Below are 18,326 nucleotides of genomic sequence, written 5' to 3' on the forward strand. Positions count from 1 at the left end.
CTGATGTTAAAGCCACCATCTTCATATCATGAGTAACCTTTGCCTTTGCAGTAGTATCCATCATACATTGATTTTACTTCTTAAGGCTTTCTCCTTGCTCTTGCTTGATATTTATTGAAGAACTAACCTCTAGGTGGAAATCCTTTGATGCTATAAATTATTTTTTGAACATTATCTAGAGATCCTTCCAGTTATGAATATATGTTGGAGATAATATTTTCCACTAGTCTTCCACAGAGTTGGATAGAGTTAAGGAGAAATAAAGGCATTTTGCATCATCACTTGACTTTGCCACTTGCATAACCCGAGTTTATTTGGATAAATGGTCTGTGGGGTCCGTTCTTCCTTCATGCAACTCCATTTGTGACATTCTGAAGTGTGTCAAATGTTGTGCTTCTATAATTCTTTTCACATATGGTTTCGTGTCCTTGTCTCTCAAGTAAAACATAGTTCCATTTTTCTTCCTGGATATGCAATATGTGATCTTATTTAGCTCTTCAATCTTACGTTCTAGACGCTGAGTGGCAGCATCTTGAGGCTATCTTTTACAAATTTGGTCATTGATGTGATTTCTCAAGTCATCTCCACGAGGTTTTGATTTCTCATTCTAGCCTTTTCCCTCTTGACATTCACTCGTGCCTGGAGATCGTTTTTTGAGAGACTTTCACTTCTATCATCTGATATTGGATGAACTTCCTCCACATCATCACTCCAGCTAGTGGAATTGTCATGATAATTTTTATCTTTCCTGGCGGAAGAATTTTGTGCTTGTGCATGAAACATTTCCTTATCTGCAGTTCTGCCCCAAGAATCAGTCTAGTGACCTAGCCCTGAAGCATTGGTTCTTTTCTTTTTCTTATTTAAGTAGACTAGCAGAATTAGATCTGTTTTGTTGATCACTAGGAGCAGCTTTTTTGAGGTTTCTCATATTTTTCCACTCCTTTAATCCCTATGAGGATTACGGGGGTCGGAATCTTTAGGATTTGTTTTCCCAGTAGTATTTCCAACATCATTCAAGAAAATTCCTTTTGTGCTGCCAATTATTATTCAGTTTCTTCTATTTTTTTGCCATCCTAACAAATTTAGGATCTGAATCAGGGCGCTCATCTCCCTTATTGACATCATTGTCTTTTGGATCCATAGGATCTGAGTCCTTAGACTCCTCTTCTTCTTCTCCTTCATCAATAGGATCATCATGAAGGCTTTTCTAATCATGCTGATCTTTCCCTTTTTGTTGTCTAGTTGCCTTGGTCTGATCATCGTTGAGCCCAGTTATGGAATTTGGATTAGCATAACTTGGCAATGAAGTTTAGATTTTGCTTAGGTGAGTACCATAAATACTAAATGTACTATTAGATTGTATCACTTTTTTCTTAATCTCTCAATGAAAGCTCCAAAATCATCAACGAGTAATTTGGAAAACTAATTATTAGAAATAAAAGCTAAAGAAAATATAATTTAGAGAGAAATATATGAAGAAGACACTCTGTGTCTTTTAAGTGGTTTAGTCATTATGAGCCTTAGTCCACTAGTCAATATTATTAAGTACTTTGGTTGAAAAACCTTCAAGGATTATAATAAGTTTGAGCACTTTGTTCTTTGCCTGAGCAAGTATGCCAAGAATTTCTAACCCTTTGCATGAAGGATTTAATGTGTGTTTATAATGTTCTACAGGTCATACTAGTTACCTTTTTTCCTCTAATGGGGAGTTTTACAAATATATTGACTTTGGGCTTATCTAGTGAAGTCTAGCCCATGAGGCACCTTGTGTATGCTGACGTGGAGGCCTTATCACGAAGTTACTTATTCATATTGTGTCCTAAATTCATGGGCATTTAATGACATAATAATTACTTGATTTCCAATTGTCTAGTTTTCGTTTTTAGCAATGTATTATTCTATGTCTGAGATTTTAGGAAAGTAATTCCTGATCTTGTGCGATTCAGAAGAAAACAGGTAACTATAACCGTCTTACAGATACAAATTGAGGACCTCTTCTAGATATATGGAGATGGACCTTCTAGATGCTGACTAGACTTGATGGAACCTAACATGGGTGACTATGTTATTGTTATCCTATGAGGCAAAATGGATCATGGTTTTTGCCTAGTTTAAGTCATTTAGGCCCACTGATGGGCCCTAAGGTAATATTTGGAATTCACGTGTCCTTCGCCACAAACACGTATAACAGCCACATTTAATATAACAAAGATTTTATTTTTATTATGTGTATGTTTAGTTGTATTTATTTTTATTTTTTTTTTTGAAAAGAAAGATTTTTTATGTAACTACAATACGTAATAAGTCACATATCATAAATAATTACTGTATTTTATTATTTGAAAAAAACAATAATAGAAAAATATGTTTTGGAAATGTGCAGTGAGTTTCAATAAGAATAATAGAAATATATTATGTTTAGATATGTAAAAAATAATAGAAAGATATTTTTTTTTGAATATTTGCAAAGAGTTTTAAAAAAAATAACAATAGAAAGATATTTTATTAGTTATTGTTATGACCATATTTTGAGACATAAATATGGAAATGACACATTAATAATAATCTCGAATATTAGTAGAGGTTATTGAATCTAAAGATTATATTTCCTCAAGATAAGCAGTAATAAACAAATATCTGTCTCGCACTGTGCCACAATGACAGTGACGATATAACATAGAACTGCGAGGTGATGATATTCTGAGATCACCTCGAAAGCTAACCAGGATAGCTTAGAAAAATAAAAGAACTGAAGCTATATCGTTAGAAATGGGAGATAACGAGTTCTTTAATGAGCTTGCAATTTATTGATCCACATACTCGTGAGTATGTTCAAAGACTAACAAAAATAAGTCAAGAGCGACTGATGTCAAAACTCCTAAAGACAAGTAAAAGAATTGCAGTAAAAGGCAGTAGCAAGGATAAACCTCTTAACTAGCATCTCGCGGAATGCAACCAACTATTCCTAAACACAATTGAAGATTGCGAGCAATGGTTGGAATATTTTACATTAGCAACGACAAACTATATCCTAATAAGAATAAAAAGCGGTAATCAACAATTATTTCATTTTATCTACATGTTGTAAATATGAAACATGGGGATTGTCCACATTTCATGAACGATTACCTAGAAAAGATTGAAAGAGAGTAATTGACATTCCTTAAATCCCCATAAATATGTATAAATTCTACTAGGAAAAGGATTGATTTTTTTGGTTGGAAAAACCCTATGAGATTGAGTGAATATCTACACAAATTCTCTTTTAATCGAAAGACATTATAAAAAATTACTACAAAATAATATTAACTCGTGGGGTATGTACATTTCAAACTACAAAACCACGTAAAAGTTCTTTGTGTTTTATTTATATTTATTAACTATAAATAGGAAAATTTAATTTATAAGGCTACAATTATTGTTGATGAAAATCTAAGTTAAAAATTTGGTGCTTTCATTGGGTGCCTTGATAAAAAAAAAACTCGAAACACATCTCCCCTTAGATAACCAGACTTGTTGATCTTAGAAAACACTAAATGTTATGAACCTATCATGGAAGAAGAAATAATGTGTCGACTTGGAAAAGAACCCCAGGTAGCACAAACTCAAACTAACGAAGGAAGGGGTCCTACTAAGAGGAACTCTAATAGAGTGACACTGAGAAAGAAGTTCTTGAAAGTAGAGAGTCTAATGCATAATACCGTGCGAGGTACATTCCCCTTTTAGAGTTAGAAAATTGACAACCGTTAGAGACTCGTAGAGTCCAACTGAAGAAAAAGGGAGTTAGAATGGGCCATGGCGGCAGCCAGAGCAACTCAAAATGATGCACCGCCAGTATAGGAAAAGCAACCTATTTTGCGACCACTTGGAAGACCCTATGATTCATAAAATAGAAGGGCACACGGACCCAACACCAATGAATAGGAGTTGAATAATCCCTTTCACCCCTAGGAACAAAAACCAAGGGAGACAAAAGACATTCCTGTCAAGGGTCAAGGTCCATAGAATTAGGGTGCCACGACCTTGGGGAAAACAAAAGTCTCACAAAAATAACAAAAAACACAAAGGATCAACCACCCAACTGATCTGCTCGCCCTCCACGTCCATTGTAAGGATAATTCATTCAACAAAGGATAATTTAGCTGCAGGATTGGTTCAAGAAATATCAAGATGGTTAGTATGGGAAGCTTCAAGTGTATGATTCAGATGATTACCCAGAACCTTTCAACCCTGATATATTGAATTTGTAATTTTCAAAAGGATTTGTGAACCCTCATGTTGCGCAATACGACGGAACCAAAGCCCTAGTTGCATATTTTAATAACTTTGACACGATAATACGAGCAAGTAATGTTTCCAATAACATGCATTACCTATTATTCCCTACATCCCTAATAAGAGTAACAATTAATTGGTTTGATAAGTTCACAAATCATTCCATTACTTCATGGGAACAACTATCTAAAGAATTAAAAAAACAATTCTAGGCTATGAGAGACAAAAGACCAGAAGTGTCATCTTTGACGAATATCAAGCCAACCTTGGGAATCCTTAAAGGCTTTTTGGAGTTGCTTTAGTAAAATAGAGGCAAAGGTAAAACAACCTTAATGATAGTATTCAATTAACAATAGTTAAGGCTGATATAACTACCAACTTGTCTACCGTTGGAGGCAAGTTATGGGATGATTTGAAAGGGCACCCAATCAAATTGATAAATGAATTTAACGAAAGGGCACTTATATATGTTTGAAAGGAAGAAGATCGGTCAGAGATAAAGGTATTATGAGATGGCTGAAGAAATAAACCCAACTCGAGCAACATAGAAAAAAACATTACAAACACGTGTAAGAGCCAAGAGCCACATGGAAAGAGAAAGGATGAATGAGACACGTGAAAACATATTCCTCATAAACAAATACAAAAAAATACAACCTAGTTTATATTGTGTGTACTAAGCTGAATGAGACACGTGAAAACATATTCCTCATAAACAAGAATAGGGTCACTTTTTGCAAACCAGAACCTATAAGAAATGCAAGGAATAAATAGGACCAGAATAAATATCGTTGCTTTCACAAAGATATCAGCCACACAACCGAGGAGTGTCAACAACTTTAAAGATGAGATTGAAAGTGTCATGTCACAAAAATACTTTAGGCAGTATGTGAGAAATAAGGGAAATGAAAAAAATCAACCCAACAATCAAATTCCAAATAAAAATGTCTAGCCACCATCAGTTGATGGCGAAAAATATTTTGGTAATTTTTGGAGGGCCCATCTCCCAGGAATAAGTAACATAGCCCAATAACAATATGCCAATCAAGTAAAAAATCAATCCTCAGGTTAGCACCTGAAGTGCTAAAGCGTGCCGAAATTGAGGAACCACTGATTACCTTGACTAAAGACCATGTGACACACGTGGGTTTTCCACATACAAAACCTCTTGTAATAACTGTCCAACTCCCAAATAAAAGGATAAAGTGAGTTTTAGTTGACAATGGAAGTTCATTAACATCCTATTCGAAGAAACACTTAGGGTGCGTTTGGAAAGCCACAATGTAATTGGATTTGTGTGTAATTGGAGGTAATTACACAATTTGGCAAGTTTGTCTGACCATGTAATTACACTGTAACTGTGTAATTGGAAGTAATTGAGGGGTTCCAATTACGGTCTCCAATTCTCATGGCACCCCATGAGAATTGAATGTAATTACACTGTGTAATTACTAAAAACTTTCCATATTAAACATTAGTTATTAAAAATATTATTTTCCCATGTAACTACTAACTATTTTGCCAAACAAGATATTAGAAATTCATATGTAATTACCACCTCATATCCAAATACACCTTGCATTTTAAAATATAGTGTAATTAATAAACTGTGTAATTACTACCCTAGTAATTACCCTACCTAGTAATTACACAGTTACTTCCAAACAAACCCTTAGGAAATAGGATTAGAGAAAGTTCAACTAAAATAATGGAGGGTCAACTTATGCACATTCACTAGAGATAGTGTTTCACGTCTAGGAACAATTGATCTCCCGCTGACAATGGGAGACTCGCCATTTTTAACTACCCAAATACAAGAATTCCTAGTAGTTGATCTTGAGTTAGTCTATAAAATGATAATGGGTCACCCTGCATGTAAAGACCGCTTAGTTTAATTTGAAAATTAGCAGTTAATTATGTTTAATTATGGAAAATTATATATAGATATTTAAATAATTATTTATGCTGTTATTATTGAATTCTGAAATGCATTTTATGTCATATAGTGATTTTCATAATTTTGCATTTCCGGTGCCCGGTAACATGGAACTCGGTGTTTGGCTCAGTAAAATCACAACTTATTATGTTAGTATATTGGGACAGCTTATTAGACTTTGGGAATGTCGGGAGTGGTCGGGAATTTAGAATTTCCCAAAATACCCTTTAGTGCCCTTTATGTTATTTTAGTGTGGAGGGGCAAAATGGTCATTTTTCCCCAATGATATTTTTGTCCTTTAGTGGACTTTATTTTAAGTTAATAAGTTGTTTCTATGTGATTAATATGCTGATTATTAGTTGTAGCTTTAATATTTCTTCATTTTATCAAAAATCAAAGAAAAAACAAAATTTGCATCTTTTTCATTCAAGAGCTCTCTCTCTCTCTCTTTCATTCGGCCATGCTTGGGAGCTGCTAGGGCTGTGTTTCTTTGCTTAATTTAAGTGATTTCCATCAAGTTTAGAGTAATTCTAGTGGAGATAATCCTTGTTCTAGCTTCTCTTTTAGTTTCTTGAAATTTTGGAAAAAAAGAAGTTGAGTATTGCATGCTTGTGTTTTGTGGTTGTAGCTACTGTTAGTTGTTGTTGTTGTTTTCTATGGATTAAAAATGTTTAATTAAGTTAGTTGAGATAGGTTTTGATGCATGCTAGTTATCCTTGCTCAAGTTTGTGAATTTTTACTCAAACTATAGTTTTCAAAGAAAAATGATGAATCTTGTTGCTGTGGTTGTTGTTGCTATGAAAATGTTGTTTCTCGTGTTATATTATGTTGAATAGGTTGAGATATGCATGATTTAGTGGCTGTTTGGAGGGTTGATCAAGTTTGGAGTTTTTGAACTCAATCTTGAACCTCCAATGGTGAAATGAGTTTCTGTGGTTGAAGCTTAGTTCTTTTGCTTTGGATTTGTTCTTAGGGGTATTTAGAACAGGTCTGGAAGGTTTGATATGCTTTAGGTTTGAATTGAATGAGTTATGAATTTTTGAAAGTTTCCTGCGAGGAACCGAAATTCCGGTTATGCATCCGAAATTCCGGATGGGGTTCAGGAATTCCCAAAACCGGAATTCCCGTTGGAGAACGGGTCTGCCGGTTGGGGGATTTTCAGGAACCCTAGATTTTCTAATTTTTATGTTATTTGGGGTAATGCCATGCTTTTTATCGATAGGGAAACTTTTAGTTTCTAGTTAAGCCCCCGGGAAGTGATTTAGCGTATCACTTATTAGTGCTGTGATTGTTATGGTTTAGGAACCTGTAAACCGCCGCGCAGTTCGTTCCAGTCAGGTTGACTGGCACACTTGAATTCAGAATTGAGGTAAGATTAGTATAACAGTATGCATATGTATTACATGTTTAGCGTGCATGTTAGGAAGCCTGTTAGATTACATTAGATATGTATGTTGGCTTCGTACCATCCGACCATATCACATCGGTTAGGCTAGAGTATGACTAGCAACTGGATTATGACCAGTATACCGAGTATAGGCTGATTCTAGGGTTGGTGGTACTGTGCTATTTGACCGTATCACATCGGTTAGGCTAGAGTATGACCAGTAAACCGAGTATAGGCTGATACTGTAACACATCGGTTAGGCTAGAGTATGACTAGCAGCTGGAGTATGACCAGTGAACCGAGTATAGGTTGTTACTTGTCAATAGTATCATCTTATGAACGTTCGGGACTCTGTATCGTGTGGGACATGGCAGTTAGGGTTATGGTCAGGGGTATGGGCATCTGATCATAACCCGGGATTTATGTATGATTATGATTTATGCTTTTCTTACTGAGTGTGTCGACTCACAGTGCTATGTTTATGTGTAGGTAAGGGCAAGGCCAAGGCTGAGGAACCGTGAGAGTGAGCCGGTGAAGATTGTACATGTCGGGGCGGTTAGGCCTGGAGCGTACGATCCTCGAGAGAGCAGTGCTTTTTGTAATTAGACGCTAGACGTCAAGTATTTTGTATTAGACAGTAAACTTTTGTAAAGCTTTTTGTAAATGGGATCCCAATGTATTTTGTAAGAAATATTTTATAAGTTTAATTAAAAAGCAAAAATTTTAATTAATCACGATTTCCATAAACCTTGTTGATTAGCAACGAGCTGCACAATATGTTTAAAAATCACGTAATACGCCTATGCTAGTTAGGGTGTTACACTGCATTAGATGGGGTGGGGGCAGTTAGCTTAATAAAGCACTTATCATTAAAATTTCAAACTCCAACTGGAATAGAGACTGTGAAAGAAGTCTAATTAACAGCGAGAGAATGTTACAACATTGCGTTAAAATAATGAATCAAGGTTCATCATACTATGCTGGTGATCACTGAGGAAGCTAGTAAAATTGAGGAAGACTTGGACCCAAGAATTTTTTATGAGTATTCCAAATTTTGGCAAGTAGAAGAATTAGAGGAAGTCATACTCGACCCTACCAAGATTTTAATAGTTGGGAAAGGGTTAGGGGTGTTAGTAGTATGGCACTAAATTAGGTATTCAGTAGAAGAATTTGTATATCTGATTATCATTGTACCATAGGCCCAATGGATCTCCAAATGTATAAACATTAAGTTAGAACATAAATTATATGAAAGGAATACATACCTGTTGATGACTATTAGGGTATTCCTGAAACTTCTCATAACTTGAATCCTTTTGGCTGATGAAAAACTCACACTGTAGTCTTCCAAACTAATCACCCACACGCAAGGAATAGTGTGGGTTATTCAGATAAAATGTCTAATCTGTTGTTGATTGATTTTCAACACATGAGAAAGAACTATTTGAGAGCGAAAAATAATTTTTCTTACCTTTGAATTTTAGAAATAAAATGTAAAATGTATCTTCTGATTTCTCAAATCAAGCTTCTATTTATGGTAATTATTTCCCCATTAAATAAATTATATTTAATTATTTAAATCAACATCTATAATAATTCGATTACTGATATTTTAGATGAGGTAATCTCTCAACTAACTTTGAGGGAATATTTCGACTAACTTGAAATATCTTTAACCACTTTTTAAATTCAAATATTTATCTAATTGAATTAATTAATTAATTAATTAATCAATCCAAAAGTACCAAATCAATAGGGACACTCTACTAAATGGTAGGCGGCTACCTTTTCTTAATTATGATAAGGATGATGTCTTTTGTCTTGATAACTTTTGTCTCAACAATTCTTTTCTTAACGAATTTTATCTTTTTCCTATTAAATTAATTTGAAAAAATTATTTATTTATTATCAAAATAAATAATAACTATTTAGCAAATTCAAAATAATTTTTTTTGAACAACATTATACAACTCTTTATTCACCGACCATGGACCTATAATTCTAAGCTCAAATAAATTAGATTATTTATTTGGTCTCATCAATTAAATAATCTAATTTATTTACTCTATGATTACTCCACTAGAAATATGAAATTGAACTCTTAGTAATTGCAGAATTATATTTTCTAACTTTTACTTTACTGCCCATTGATATAATCAATTCTAGTAATTAGCACATCTTATGTCAGTTCGTAACTAGTTTTGGTCAAAATAATGTTATACCCTTCTAATTACTTATTTATCCTTTAGTACCATTAATTCACTAGTGAATGAAATTTTGATTCAATCTAAATTAGTGTGCAACTTTAAAGTTATAGAATTAACAATTAAAGGGAACTAACATTCGATTCGTTAAGAAAGTCACGATTCCATAACTATAGATCATGTTCCTAGCGATTTACATTATGTGATTCTCAAAACAAAAGTTTTAAGAATCATCTTTTCTGAGAAACTTTAATGAGTGAATCAAAGAAACTAATAACATGAATCGGAGTTCATGATTACTCAGGATTTAGGTTGATCTACTATTGATTATTGTTATGTTATGAATTAGGACTTTATAGTAAACGACATATTTGATAAAGACAGTTCCATTCATATTTGTCCTTGTCATATATAATCTCTATTATATAAAACACTTTCACTTAATATCATACTACATCAGTGAACCGTAGCAGCAACAATTGATTAATGATTTCAGAACTTTAATGTTGATGGCTATTTTATTCGTAGGTAAGTGATCTTAGATCTCTATAAAACTACAAGTGTCAACCTCATAAATGAATAAGGAATATCCTAATATTTATATATATTTTTCAATAATAAATATAAATAATTTGACATTCATGCATATAAAAAAAAGTTTTACTCTTTATTAATAATTAAAAATGTCTTTAGAGGCTATTTAGGGCATAAATCATAACAATCTCCCAGTAGTCCTAAAAACAAATTAGGCTTCTCCTTTTGTTGACCTCACTTTTAGCCAACGACATTGAGTCTAATTTGAAAGCGACAAGTAGTATAATAGGAAGATCAAATAATAAAGCAAATAAAGACACATGAATCTTATAGAGGTTCAATCCCGAGCAGTTCGGTAATAGCCTAATCTTCTTAGGTTGTATTGACTTAAGAATAAGGAGAATGGTTCCTTTTCTTACAGCTCTCACAATAATATCTCTGAATATGAATTCTAAGATATATTTTTGACCCTTTACCCAGTGAGTATGGATCACTATTTATAGGGCTTTAAGCTTGGGAGGGAAGTATTTCCCTTCTGATTACAATTGATATAAGTGGAAAGATTGGAAAGTAAATAAAGAATACACTAATCAAGGGATTTGGACAGCTTGCCATATCTTTGTGATCTGATCCCAAAGTTGTAGGGATTTCTTCGGTGACTCACGAAGCGAAAGCTGAATTTGCTTAGTGTTGGCATGCTGCACGGATTGCTCACTGCTCTGTTGAGAGAGCTTCGTCCGAACAAATGTATGTGTTGCCCTATTTGGCATATTTCTTGCGATCAGATACATGGAGTCGATTCTATGTGTCACCATTGTGTGATACCACGTCAGAGTGCAAAAATTGGGATAACATTTGCCCACCAAGTCTATGTGGGACTTCCGAAGTTACATGTGGACTTCATCCGAGTAGCCCTTGCGTTTGGATGGGTGACACGTGTCAGGTGCGTCTATTCGCAATTCGATGTCAGGCTGACTAGGAGTCCTTTCAGTTTTTGGCTAATTAATGCTCTGACACAATTAATGCTTCAAAACCCAATTTTCTCTCACCACGTTTGATGGTTACACTTGATTATATTTGATTCCTAATATTTGCTTTTTGGGGGGAACCGATGCGTCTAAGGCTTTTGAAATGATTACCCTTTTTCATTCTTCTGCGTATAAATAGGGATGAGTATTATTCACAAAATCAGAGCAAAAAGAGAGATTTCCACTTCAAGTCTGTCTTGAGATTTCCATATGAACCATCCGAGCAGCTTCGTTTTGACTGAACTCAGACATCAAACAGTGAGTAAGTTTTTGATTCCTTCCTCTTTTACTTTGCATGCTTAATTTCTGGATGCGTTCTTGACTTTGTTGTAGAAGATAGGTAGAAAATTTACGTTTAAAACTTTGCAATTTTCTTCACAATAATCTGTAAGACTTCACGATTCATGATGCTCGTCTCTGATCATAAATTGTCTGTCTTTCACCTTTCTTATTCAAAGTTTCGTGAAATTTTGCCCTAAACCCAAAAATTTCAAACTTTTGGATTTTGACTTATTGTTGAATATTTCCATTGTTTAATCCGTTGGGTACTCCTGGTCAGCATATTTTCCTATTTATTGTTCGATATCCGAACCAAATACTCATCTCGTGTGTTTTCTTTTGTAGATGAACCCTGGTGAGTTTTAGGGAAGCGAACACCGAAGTGACTAGGATTTGCTTCAACTTTTATACGAGGATCATCATCGTCTTCGTGCCAGTCCATCCTCTTCAAGTGACGGGCTCTCCACTTCAAGTTTTCCATCCAGCCAAAGGATGATGCCTCGAACAAAGCAAACGATGCGTAAGGTCAATGCGTCCAACCTTCACATGGCCCAACACGCCACATTATCCAGCGCTGAATAGGATCCACCCGTTCTGGAGGAGGGGGATCATGAAGGGGACGCTGAAGTCCAGGAAATTGAGGAACGGGAGGATGTCCGTCCTGATAGCCCTTCTGAGGCGGAGGAAGAGGAGGAGGCTGCACCTCCAAATTTTGGGGGATACAACAAGGATGGGGAGCCAGCAGATACGGACGGTGATGTCCTGGTTGAAGGAGTGGACTACGTCACTGAGGAGCTTACTGCTGCAGTTCCATACAGGAGGCAAGGTGCCTTAGGTGCTAGATGGGTGAGCCCTCTGTCCAAGATCATTGAGGCACGCCTAAGGGATCTGGACCAGTCCGGCTATCTGGGGGAGCTAGAGTGTTATGTCCCTTCCTCAAATCACCGAGCCTCAAACTCAAAGAAGGGGATGTGTGTTTGGTCGGGTGCCCACTCTAAACAAGAGGCAATGCTACCTTTGCACCCATACTTCAGGAAGGTGGCAGATTTCTTCCGCCTTTATCCGACCCAGTTTACTCCCAAGGGCATTAAGTATTTGTCTGCCCTGTTTGTTCTCTACGTCGTCCAGAAGTGGGGCGTGAATTCTCCGCATGAGGTTAGTTGGTTTTTTAACCTGAAGTTTACCCCCAAGCAAGGCAGGTCGGGGTATTTCTAATTCTCTCAGCCTGACTTCAAGTGGTTGACAAGGATTGTGGACAACGCCGTGAGCAAAATTGAGAATTTTGTTGACGAGTATTACATGGTGTAAGGCATGGGCACCACCTATACTCGGTTCCAGCAGATCCCTATTTATTACCATCCAACCTTCACGCTAGCTCTTAGGGACAAAGCTCAAAGGATCGCTCAGCTGCCAGATGATGCCCAGAATATCACTTTGTTGACCTCGGAGGCCAACTTTGTGGAGTACTTGCTTTATCTATCAGATTTTGTTCCTTAGCTTGTGAGGGAGAAGAAGAGGAGGTCTAGTGCTGGCTGGGCTGAGAGAGCTCATCAAGAGAATGAACCCATTCAACTGAAGTGTGAGGCTAAGTTGAAGGGAGGTGCAGGAGCCAGGAAGTATGCTTTGGAGCATTCTGAGCAGGAGGATGAGGCTGAGGAAGAGTAGGAGACACCACTGAAAAGGAAAACTTCTAGCCACGCACAGGCCCATCGAACATACGATTCAGATCAGGGAGCCCAGTTTACCTGCTTAGCCATCCACTCCTATAGTAGGAAAGGGGAAAGCCATCTTGGAGGAGCAAGAAGACTCGTCGGATGATGATGCCACATCAGGTCTAGCTCGGACAGATGCTTCTGCCAAAGTTCAGGATACTCCATCTTACTTTTAACCTTCTTGATTATTATGTTTTCATATTTCTCATGCTTTTTCCTAACCATGTTGCTTTTATTTCATGCAGACATGTGTCAGAAAATGCTCGAAGCTCTAAAGAAGAGAGTGGGAGGAAGCTCGGCCTTATCTCCTCTGGCTAAGAAGCCCAGGGGCGGTGAGACAACCCTGTCCAGGGAGAAGATACTAGCTGAGGCGGTCATTGATCTCTCCGAGGAACAAATTGTTGTGGACCCTCCTACCTCTAGAATGACTAAGTTCAAGGATTCTTGAGGAGGTAGCTTGGATAGGCCAGAGCAATTGAAGGGCGAATCCTAGCTAATCAAGGCACCTGCCCCACCTCTGGTACTACACCTGGAGACCAAAAGAGGCAAAGAAATGCTCATTCAATATGTGACTCGGTCGCTCCCTGAGGCAAACGAGTATCTGGCTGGGGCAAACAATGACCTTTCCCTGGAGTTGGTGATGGGAGGAGCACTGAAGGAGTTTGCAAGGGTAAGTCTTTCCTGATAGTTTCCTTTTGTCCTCCTTCCTTTAGTTCAGATTTTAGCATTCTTTCTCTTTATAGACTGGTCTGAAGATAGCTTACACTTATTCTTGGTCTAAATCGGCTCCCTCTAAGAATGCTGCCATTTCCAATACTATGCGGGCGGAAGTGAACCTGGCTAGGAAGGATGCCGATGGCCAGGGTTCAACTTGGGGGTGTCCGGATGGAACTGGGAGAGGTTAACAAGAAACTTCTTGTTGCTGAGAAGAAGGTGGCCGAGCTGACTAAAGATCTACAGGCTTCCAACCAACTTGAAACTCCCATTGCCTCCTTGTCAAAGGAAGTGACCAGCCTTCAAGAAGAAAGGGACGTTCTTCGAGTTGTCTTCCACGGGTTGGAAGAAGAGAAGAAGATTAAGGAGGCGGAGCTTGAAGCTCAGGTTGAGAAGTATAAATCAGAGGCCAAGCAGTGGAGAGCTGAAGTGGCGAGACTTGGAGGGAAAGGAAATGCTTTAGAGACAGCTGGTCTCGAGATCTTCTATGACTTTTGGAAGGCTAATCCCCAGGCAAACTTTGATTATTTGGGCAATTCCAAAGACATGTTTCTCTAGTATTGCGCTTCTCAGGTGGCCTACAGGGAACCCGAGGTGACCACTTTCACCTTTGGCCAGACTGTTGACGTGCCCCCCGCTCAGACAAACGATCCTCAAGTTCAAGCTGACCCAGAAGACCCGTATAAAGAGCATGTGACTCTAGCCATTTGAATACTTTCTTTATCTCTCTTTTTTATCTGTCTGGCCATAAGGCCTTTTCCAAGACAAAGTGACTGACCAAGCGGTCTTTAAACTTGGAATTTTTTTTCATTTTTCAAACAACGGGTTGATTGGGCAGCCTTTAATCCCAGTTTTACATGCTTTTGTTATCTTTAATGAATTTCATTCTCTGTTTATAATTTTCATGCAACTGTGTTTGTTTTATTTTTACCAAATGCTTTTACAGGTATAGGTTCCCCCCAATTGACCGAGCAGACTTATTACTCTTGGTCACTTATACGTTTTTGCAAGTGTGCTCTTTTGTCAGTTTGGGGCTGTGGGTTCCACCAAACCTTTTATATGCACTTGATGGTAAATTGACAGCATGCTAGTAAATTCGGCTCAATTTTGAATTTTGAAATAAACATCTTTATTCATTTATTGATCGAAAATATATCTGTTACCGTAGTAAGTTACATCAAAATTATTAATTTGATCTAATCTAATCATTAACTTAACATTGAATAAAACAAATTGCAAGAATTAAAAGTCGTGCTTTAGATTGTGGTCATCCGACCTGAGTACTTTGTAATTTTATCCAAATCTTTGGGCGTGGTCCGTCCAGAAGGCCATTCACTTAAGAGTAAATGTTCTTTTGTTTAGTACTCTATATGGTCATCCGACCTGGTACTTCTATTGGTAGTATTTTCTTAAATGTTCCCCATTCCAATACCTTGGTGCCAGAACGAGTTGCATTTTTTCATCATACTTACCCAATTTGTATGCCCCTAATTTGAGAACTTTGACCACCTGATATGGTCCTTCCCAGTAAGGTCCGAGCACACTTGCCATACTGTCTTTGGTGTTTAGAAATACTCTTCTTAGGACCATATCTGCCACAAAGAATTTCCGAGCCTTCACCTGTTTGTTGAAATACCGAGCTACTTTTTGCTATTGGGCCATCAGCTTTAAGTTTGCTGTAGTTCGCTTCTCTTTAATTTCATTAAGTGATTCGGTAAGGAGTACATGATTGGCTTCTTGGCTATACGTCAATCTTCTGTGGGATGGTGGTTCAAGTTCTATGGGCAGCATTTCTTCATGCCCATATGCCATGGCAAATGGAGTTTGTCTAGTTGCCATTTTCTCAGTTGTTTGGCACAACCATAGGACTTCAGGAAGCTTCTCTAGCCCGTTTCCTTTAGCATCCTCAAGTTTTTTCTTTGGTGCATCCTTCAATGTCTTGTTGACTACTTCAACTTGACCATTTGCTTGGGGATGCGCCACTATGAAGAAACTTTTGATGATACCATGGTTCGCACAGAAATCAGTAAAGGACTAGCTGTCAAACTGTTTGCCATTCTCTGAGACTATTTTGTACGACAACCCAAACCGGCAGATTATGTTCTTCACAATGAAGTCTTGCACTTTTTTTTGGATGTAATGGTCAGTAGCGGTTCTACTTCTGTCCACTTGGTAAAGTAATCAACTGCGACCACTGCATACTGCACGGCACCTTTGCCCTTGGGTAATTGTCCGATCAGGTCAACACCCCAAATGACGAAAGGCCAAGGACTTTGCATCTGAGTTAACTAGTTGGGCGGTGCTTGAGGTATCTTTGAAAATCTCTAGCCTTTATCACATTTTTTACGGTAGGCCTTGGAATCTTCAATCATTGTTTGCAAAAAATTAACCTTGGCTTAGAATTTTCTTAGATACACTCTGCGCGGCAGCGTGGTTTCCACAAAATCCATCATGCACTTCAGACAAAAGTCACGCAACTTCTTCTTAGGTAACACATCTGAGCAATGGCACGGAGAATCCTCTTCTGTACATAATTCCCTCTACTATGATATATCGTGCAGCCTTCCTTCTAATTTTTCGAGCTTCATTTTGATTATCTAGGAGTTGCCTAGTGTTGAGGTAGGTTGCAATTGGCGTCATCCAATTTGGGGATGTATCAACCATTTCGATCTCTTCTGTGCCTGTGATGCTAGGTTCTTTGAGAAACCAAATAGGAACCAGATTTGCACTATCACTTACATTACTACTCGCAAGTCGAGCTAATGCGTCAGCAGTCGTGTTTTCTTCCCTTGGAATTTTCCTGAGAGCACAACTTTTGAACTGTGCGAACAAATCGTGTATTTTGCTCAAATATGCTATCATCTTTTCTCCCGAGGCTTCTATTCTCTAAATACGTGATTTACCACAAGCTGTGAATCACTGTAGATTTCAATATGTTCGACCTTCATCTCCCAGGCTAGTTTTAGACTAGCGATCAGAGCTTCATATTTGGCCTCATTATTGGATGCTTTAAATCCAAACTTGACTCCAGCTTGAAGGTGTTGCCCCCAGGTGTGACAAGGGCAATTCCTGCACCGGATAGTTCATCTGTAGCCAACCCGTCCACATGTAGTTTGCAAGTCTGCTTGTCTTCACTATTACTTGGCTGAGGTATTTGTACTGGCTCGGGGTTGTTTTCCGATATGCTTTCTTCCTTGCATGTGCATTCTACTAGAAAGTCTGCTAAGGCCTGGCCCTTAATTGTTGTTCGGGGTTGGAAGATAATCTCATACTGGCCCAACTCCACTGCCCATTTGAGCAACCATCAAGAGGTATCCGGTTTTTGCAATATTTGGTGTAACAGTTGGTTAGTGTATACCCGACCAGGATGAGCTTGAAAGTAGGGCCTTAGCTTTCTTGTTGCTAGAATCAGGCAATAAGTGAGTTTCTCTATCAATGGATATCGGCCTTCGGCCTCATTGAGTCTTTTACTGATGTAATAGACTGGATGTTGTATGTTGTTTTCCTCTCTGATTAGTACTACACTTGGAACACCCTAACTAGCATAGGCGTATTACGTGATTTTTAAACATACTGTGCAGCTTGTTGCTAATCAACGAGGTTTATGGAAATCGTGATTAATTAAAATTTTTGCTTTTTAATTAAACTTATAAAATATTTATACAAAAATACTCGGGATTTAGATTACAAAACATTTACAAAAGTTCACTGACTAGACAAAATACTTGTCGCCTAGCGACTAATTACAAAAATAGCCTTGCTGTCCCGAGGATCGTACGCTCCAGGCCTAACCGCCCTGACATGTAGAATCTTCACCGGCTCGCTCTCACGGTCCTTCAGCCTTAGCCTTGTCCTTACCTACACATAAACATAGCACTGTGAGTCGACAGACTCAGTAAGAAAAGCATAATCAAATATCATACATAAATCCCGAGTTATGATCAGACGCCCATACCCCTGACCATAACCCTAACTATCGTGTCCCACACGATACTGAGTCCTGAACGTTCATAAGACGGTACTATTGACAAGTAACAGCCTATACTCAGTACACTGGTTATACTTCAGCTGCTAGTCATACCCTAGCCTGTACCGATGTGTTACAGTATCAGCCTATACTAAGTACATTGGTCATACTCCAGCTGCTAGTCATACTCTAGCCTGTACTGATGTGATACATCAAATAGTACAGAACCACCAACCCTAGTATCAACATATACTCAGTACACTGGTCATACTGCAGCTGCTAGTCATACT

Source organism: Cannabis sativa, chromosome 4 (assembly GCF_029168945.1).
Source record: "Cannabis sativa cultivar Pink pepper isolate KNU-18-1 chromosome 4, ASM2916894v1, whole genome shotgun sequence".
In the NCBI taxonomy this organism is placed as follows: Eukaryota; Viridiplantae; Streptophyta; class Magnoliopsida; order Rosales; family Cannabaceae; genus Cannabis; species Cannabis sativa.